Raw genomic sequence first — 8,424 nt, 5'->3', positions numbered from 1 at the left:
GTCACCTCTTTTTTCTCCTACAGTGTATGTTTAATTGGGACATTAGTAAAACACTTTGTCAGATGCAGGAGCTGGGATCCTGAAGGCCTTTACATTTTTGGTTTTGTTTTTTTGTAAGGATCTCTTGAATCAAGTGGTAGAAAATAGGCACGTCCTCAATCTGCTATTCCAGCATGTTAAAAAACAGTTTGAAAGCAAATTCAGTACTAGAATCGGCTGCCAGATGAATAGCAATGTGACTGTCCAAATGAACTCTGTGTATGGAGAGTGAAATGCATTTCTCCCTGCTCAAAGCTAGAGTCAATGGGCCTCAGGTGGGAGGACAACTGAGCAGCAATTCATACACACCCACCCACCCCTTGATTCTGCAGATTATGTGCAAGGCTGCAGCCAGACATCAGCTGAGACTGGTAGTCACAATAATCATTTATCATCTGGGTGTATGATTGATTGGGTGATAGGAATTGTTTACCTTGGTCCATTACAAATGGTACCAGCTGATCATCTTATTGGTAACCTTAGAGAAAGGTGGAGAAAGGAATGGGTATGCACTATGAGATACCCTCTCACACACTTCTCAAAATGGTATCCGTGTTAGTCTGTATCAGCAAAAAGAACGAGGAGTACTTGTGGCACCTTAGAGACTAACAAGTTTATTTGAGCATAAGCTTTCGTGGGCTAAAACCCACTTCATCAGATGCATGCAGTAGAAAATACAGTAGGAAGATATATATATACTGAGAACATGAAAAAATGGGGGTTGCCATACCAACTGTAACGAGACTAATCGATTAAGGTGGGCTATTATCAGCAGGAGGAAAAAAAACTTTTGTAGTGATGAGGTACAACAACTCCCATTTTCAGCACACATCCTTTGGTTTTGAGATTAACAAAAATTCAAAAATGTACCTGGAAAATTAAAGGTTTTGTTTTGTTTTTTTCATTTTTGTCAGAAAGTACTGCCGCAGAAAAAAATTGCAGACCAGCTTTACTGGTGACTATTCTTCACCAATTGGGGTTGTTGGGCTGAGGGCTATGTTAGAGCTTCCTTCTATAGCAAAGCTGTGTCTTCCATGGGCGAGAAATGCCCTTTTGTTTTTTTTACTATTTTTTATGAGAAACGGCATAAAAATTGCCCTTTGCATCTGAAAATGGGATGGGGGGGGCGCAAATCCAGGAGACTTGTCTCCGATGGGGCTGTGAACTGTCAATGGATTTTAAGTGAAAAGCTACATTTCCTAGCACAAAAGCAAAACTCTGCTCTGGCTCAAATGAATGAACCCTCGCACAACTACTCAGCATGTCGACATGGCAAAGTTGTACTGGTATAAGCTAAGGTATGAATTTAAATTGATAGACTTATACCACCATTATCACCTCTCTCCCTGGTGTGTGGACACTCTTATTCTGGTATAAGAGTGGCTTTTTTAAGTTTAATTATGTTGCCTGGGAAGGGGTTTAAGCGAAACCAAAAAAAGCCATTCATACTGGAATACGAGTATCCACAAGGAGGTTATACAGGTATAACTATACTGCTATAACTGGTATAAAATTTTCCTGTGTAGACAAGGTCTAAGACTCTCACAGCTCTGCTCCCCATATTGCCTCATCCCTATGCTTTTCTCTTTCTTTGGGCCCAATCCTGTAAGACATCTGATACAAAACTACCACTGACTTCAGTGACCACTACCACTGACTTCTGTGTACAGAGAGGCTTCCCATAATGCAGTCGGTTGTGGGCAGCAGCTGGATCCAGGCCCAAAGATTCAGGCAGTAACCCAGTTGCTTAGCTCTCCCCCTCACCCCCCCCGCTCCTGGGGTACTCAGCTAGACCACGAGAGCACATTCAGGCCGGTACGATGGAGCCACCCAGGCCCATCCTCTTCACCCTCCAAACAACACTGAGGGCAAATTTTTCAAACGTGCCTTGGCGACTTAGAAGCCTGCATCCCATTTTTAAAAGTGACTGAGGCATTTAGGAGCCTGAGTCCCAATAAGACTTAAATGCCTCAGGCACTTTTGAAAATGGGACTCAGGCTTCTGAGTCACTCAGGCACTTTTGAAAAACGTGCTCCATCTTCTAGAGAGCAGGGAAATGAAAAGAGGAGAGGGGACCATAAAGGGTTTTAAAATCGGAAGCAAAAAGGCATGGGTTGGGGAAGAAGGGACTAAAGAAGGGAAGCAGAGGGAGGGATGCAGAGGAAGGTTGAAGGTGGGGATTAGGATAGATCTAGGTAGGTCCCCAAAGCATTGCTATTAATCTCTCACTTTAATGAGTGGTAACAGCCTCCCTTCCTCCCCCCCCCCCTTTTCAAATAATAACTCAATCCAGCTTCTGTTCCAATGGTGGATTCACTAGTCAGAGCCCTTCTCAGTCTGCTGACATTAGACAGCTGAGTAATTTGGGACGCAGTGCTCTAGCCTGTCACGTGAGGTGTAGGATTCTCTGTCGAGGGGCTCCTGTCATACATGTAAGAGACACGTTGGTCTATCAACATTAAACTGCTGCAGATATGGATGCGGCACAAACAGCAAAACAAATCCAAGCCTTAATATATTCCGTCTGGGGCCTTGGAAATAGGCAAGAGGCAGTGATTAACATTAAACACTAGGAGTTTTGTTGTGGACAGACAGCATAATTAACAACAGAATGTCTTGACCTCTTTGCATTGGAATTGCTGACATTTACCCCAAATGGTTGAACTAATATCCTTGATAGCAGTGATGGCATCTTTCCAGCCGATGGTATCAGTATGTTTTGTACACAGATCTGATTTATTTTATACTCAGTCACTTGTATGTGAGGGTTAGTGTCTCAAAGACAAGTTAATGGGCTCCCTTTCATGGTTCAAACCTAAAGCTTTCTGGACTCTTCCTATTTCTCTGCTGGTTCTGGATAACCCTGTTGAAGAAAGGGAATCCTGTCGGACTCAGGGCAGGTGAGCCCAGCTTTAGGCTTCCTGTTCATGGATAGAGCCATGTATGGAACAAGTGTTGCCCTTCGCTTGTCTCACTGCATCCAGCTATGACCAGCCATCTCAAACCTTGGTGGACATTAAACGCAATCACATGATTCTTTTTTTTTCTGTGCCCAGGCCTGTATAGTCAAGTGCTATTCTCAGTATTGTTCACTGGTGGGTAACAGGCCCTAAATGGAGAGTGAGGGCATCCAACTGCATTTGGGCACAAGAAAATGCTTCAATGGGGGAAAGGCCTACGAAAGCTGCAGTGCCTTTGGGGCTCCTTTTGCCTCTCTGTAGCTATAACGCTATTAAAAAGTCCTTTTTTCCAGAAGCATTAGTACTTACCTGGAGCTTGCAGGTTTCTCCAAGATGTTTTATTACATGAGTGTTGTCAAATTGTGACATTTTGTGAGTGTAAGTCATAGGGTTGTTGTTAATGCCAATTTAATGGTGCTAAAATGATTAACTATGGCAGTCTTTTAAATAATGAGGTACATAAAAGGTGTTAATAACCTCTTAAGTGCTTTAATAATATTCTGTGCCATCATAAAATGTTCATAATTGGGCCTCTTAACTTTCATCTGCCATAAAGTAATGAAAGAAAAATCTCGGCAGAGCAGCTGAAGAGCTTAAAATTTTGCTTAAATAAGAGAAAAACTGAACAATGGTGAAACTGAGCCCTGTTTGTTAAAAAAAAAAAAATTAAACGGCAAGCCCCATGGAATTATGCATTTTAATATCATGCAAATTTTTCGCATTTCTGAAAATAAAAGGCTCTAGTAGAAACTACTGCAAGAACAAAAGATACAGATTCATGTCATGAGGGCTCACTGAGACAGTGCTAAACCCTGTGTCAGACTGAATATTTGGGTCTTATCACATACAAGTAAGAGAAGGTTTTTCTTTCCAGTCAGTAACATATGGGTTGTCTCGTCTATCTGGTTTGTCCTTTACTTTATTCTAAGCTGAACCTGGGTCACTTCTAGAGACTACACAGATGAGCAAAGCTTCTTATACAGGTTTAATTACAATGGGGCCGATCCTGCAATGGGAATATGCTCTGAGGAGTTCAGAGTTAGGCAATAATAATAACTACGTTTTCCATGTTGAGAGCACTGTTTGTTACAAACTGAGAAAGGGATCATTTAAATACATCAATAAAATGCAGCCACCTCTGGGGCTACACACTCGGTTGTTTAACAGCACACAGCTACAATACTTGCCAGTGTAGGGCAGGAATGAAAAGTACCTTGTACAACAAAAACTGCAAACAGGGAATTTAAGGAGGCAGAATATAAATGACTGCTTTGAAATTTGCTCAGGACACTGGTGTTAACACCCGAATGTTAGGGAAAAGGCCAAGTGTCATTTAATACAGATGATGACTGTGGGAACATTGGTTTTAAATCTCAACTAAAAAAATAACAGCACCAGCAGTCGAATGCCCCTGCAAACATACTGAGCCACTGACTGAGTACTGACTCCGAGAAAAGAGGGCTACCTACTGAATTACCAATCCCATTTCCGGCAGCAACAGGGGTGTTGTTTAGAAGTCTCCCATCCACATACTGAGTGTGACCACCCACAGACAGTTTGTAGGAGGTGTCAGGATCACCAGCACTAAGTGGAAGGTTTCTGGTGCAGCGGGTCTCTAGGGGAAATACTTAAAGCTATTACTTGCTGGCTGCCTTATGTGCTTCACTTTTATTGATCTCTGACTTTCTTCCCCCAGCTTATTTAAAATAGAGGTGGGCTGAAATGACTCAGATAAGCAAATCTCTGAATATGGGGCGTAACCTAACTGTGAGTGGTGAAACAAAGCTATTTTGCACCTCCATAGTGAGTTAGGTAGCTTGGGATAGTCATCTAAACCAACCTTAATGAAATCTAACACAGGAAGGAGTCTGTAAAGGCCCTTCATTGGTTGAGAAGCTGTGTCAGGTGATCTCTTTAAAACTTGTTTTCAGCCATTTCAATTTGCCTCAATTTGATAGAGAATAATGGACTAAATTCAAAGGTACTAAGCAAAGAGGTGTAAATTACACATCCGTGAGTGGGACTAAGTCTGTGTAATTTGGGCTGTAGCCCACAAAAGCTTATGCTCAAATAAATTTGTTAGTCTCTAAGGTGCCACAAGTACTCCTGTTCTTTTTGCTGACACAGACTAACACGGCTGCTACTCTGAAATAAAACAACTTAGAATCCCACACATATAACCTGTAAATTACACCTTATAATAATTATACCTAGCTCTTCTATAGTGCTTTTCATCTATAGATCTCAAAGCACTTTAACCACCTTATATGCTGCTGACTTTGGCCCAAAAGCTAAACTAAAAATATAGTGTCCAAAACTTAAGAACTTTAAACGAACTATTTTTAGATATTTTGGTGCAACTTAATAAAACTTTGCACCCCCTTTTTGTTCACCTGTCTCCACAAATGTTTGGGGAATGACTGGCTTTTATGTAAAAGCCTATATTTGCACCCAAACTACAAATAGTTTACCTACATCTCTTTAGAATGTTCTTGGCTGCTGTGAATGCTGGCTCTTTCTGCTCTTTACTGTTATTATTTTCTCATTATGGATCAAATGTTGTTCCTATTGAAAGTAGTGGCAAAACTCCCATTAGCTTCAATGGGAGAAAGATTTGGCCCCATAAAATAATTCTTCATCCATAAATATAATGCTCCCTAGACCCTTGTATTTAACACAGAGGCTGCTACCCACTCACTGGCATAGCTCTCCAGAATTGTTACAGCTTGTAAGACTCTCTCATTCCCAACTCCAAGGCCCCTGAACTGGATCATATATCCTCCAACTTAGCTGCTTTTTGGTTCATTTGACTCACCCATTATTTTGAGAAACATCTTTACTATTGTCCATTAGGGAAATCCTGGATGAGATTATTATGCAGTCTTGGGCTAACAATCCCTCTGGATCTGTCATTATGCTTTCTAGGACTTTGGAAACCCAGTGTGAGTTGAGTTAAAGCACACAGGCTCATATCTCAGATGATCTATGCTGCTCATCACGTCATCCGCCAGTTCTGCAACACAGCTGCAGCCTATATGCTGGGAGCAGCTGCGTAGCCCATACAGAACACTCTACTGAGACATGTGCATGAGATTTGGGGGATCTTTGGCTGCATTTATAATGCTCCTTGGCCTGCAGACTGGTTAATTTATAGCTGGTTGATTTTTCTTCTTCTTCAAGTCCCCACTAAAACCGCACTTCTTTCAATCCTTTCCTGCCAGTGCCAAAAACACAAAATACATTTTAAATCAAGTCCCTGGAATAGCAAGAGATGTGCCAAGCCAAATATGACCTTCCCCTTTTGTTATTCCTTCTCCAGTTCTTTGCCTGTCCATTAGTTCAGACTGTAAACTCTTTGGGGGCAGAGCATTCTGGTGCTTATCTGCAAAGCCCCCCACTCATCTATAGAAAAACCACAACAAATAAGAATAATAATTTTATATTGTTGACCGGGAAAAAGTATATGAGTTAGGGGTGGTCTCACACTGGAGAAATGTCCCTTGTTTTTCTAGTGCTTCAGTATGGGCTCAATTATGGCTTTGCCACAAGCTCTGTATAAGGCTAACCATGCTGTTGCACTGCCCCAGGACCAGACTTGGGACCTGAGCCCTTTACCTGGCATAGATTACCTGCCCTGCTGCCCCAGCTGAGTTCTGCTGCCCAAGCCTCCGCCCACCCTCACCCAAATACGTGGGACAGAGTGTAGCGTCTCTGTAGAGACTGCTCCCCCTGCTTGCCTACCTATGCGAGCAGTGTGTAGTGCCGTACACTCTGTTACTTTTTTGTGGGGGTACATGAGGTGGCTCAGAACTGAGCCATATATAGCAATTTGGAATCTGTTTGTTCCAAGCGCTATGTCTACATTCCCTGTGCTATCCTGTGGATAGATTCTGGCTTACGGCCATGTTGATATTGTGGAGGGGTTGATTGAAAGAATTCTTCATAAAGACTTCCAGCATGCACATTTGATACTAGCAGCACCGCTATCCTTGGGAGAACTGGCAATGTGCATTCCCCTCTGCAATGGACCACCCTGCCAACCAGTCCCCTCCCTTCCCACCTTCCCAACCCTTCCTGTTCCTTTTGGGAAGCTCTAGCCAAGTCAGGAGACTTTCCTATCACAAAGTGCTGGGGTGTTAAGTTTAAGGGTCTGATCTTCTAGGCCCTCTTCATGTAGAGCAACCATTTGCTTCAATGGGAGTTCCACGCATGGAGCTCACGCCCTAAAGAATCGCAGAATCACACCCTAAAGCCAGTTTCACGGGATCCAGGCTTTGCTGCTGAGCAGCAGATGTCACAGGAAGGAGAGGTGCATTCTGGGCCATTGGCAGCTCCTCCCAAACCATCTCATGGCAGGAGAGAAGCTGCGGGCAGGTGATAGTTGGGGATCTGATGATTGATTTGGCCAATGTGTATGGCACATACTGCTTGCTGTCTTGGGTGGGGCCACCCTTTTTGGAAGGGAAGCCAAATATTTGGTGGCTCCAATCTCAATACATCCTTCAACCACCTCTGGTGCCACATGAATTTTTTCAGGACCATGTAATGGTTAATGCACTATGCTTTGCATTATGGAAAATAGGCAAATAAAAAAAATCAGTGGCATACTTGCAAAGTTGTTTTGCACTTAATTTCACGTGCATTTTTAGAAACCCACCCTTCCCTGCCATTCACCCCCCCCCCCATTCTATTCTTGGAGAGTAAAAATTGGGATGTACTTTGAAGCCGAAAGTAAAGTCATAAAGAAGTTTGCTCACGTTCCCCGACACATGAGATATAGAGTTAATTAAAAATTGTTCCCTGTACGACAGGTTTGTTTCACTGGAAAATGTCACTGATGTAAGGCTGTTCTATTCCTGTTGCCAACTACATTGCATTGACTCCATTATAAGCTCCCCCCGCCACGCGCACACACACACACACACACACACACTTTGTTACTTTTCTTTCTATAATAAACAAGACAGATCATGGGTCCCAATGCTTTTTAGGAGATGGTGCATTAGGATTAGCTGAATTGGGGCAGCCATTTTTTCATCCCCAAATTCCCTGTTTATCTGTGGTTCTACAGAAGAAGTTAACACTTCGCCCATTATATGCACTGTATACAGGAGATACTGGATCCTACGTACACAGTTGATATTACAATATTTTTAATTAACTTAATAAATTTTAAGAAAACAGTTTTTGCAGAATAGTTGCCTCTAGCAACCGTAACCATCGAGAATAAGCTTCATCTTCTAAAGGGAAGAAAACTCTTACACAGGGCTAATGTATTATATAACACCAAAAGACGCTATTGTAGAATTAATGGAATGTGGCCTCTGCTCCAAAGGAAATGGGCATTCATTTCATTATTGCCTTTAAGCAGCGTGCAGATCTGTGCCTTATTTTTTCCAGCCAGGTTACCAAGTTTCAGTCACAG

This window comes from Natator depressus, chromosome 13 (genome assembly GCF_965152275.1).
Source record: "Natator depressus isolate rNatDep1 chromosome 13, rNatDep2.hap1, whole genome shotgun sequence".
NCBI classification, from domain to species: Eukaryota; Metazoa; Chordata; order Testudines; family Cheloniidae; genus Natator; species Natator depressus.
Note: the sequence above shows the minus strand (reverse complement) of the source record.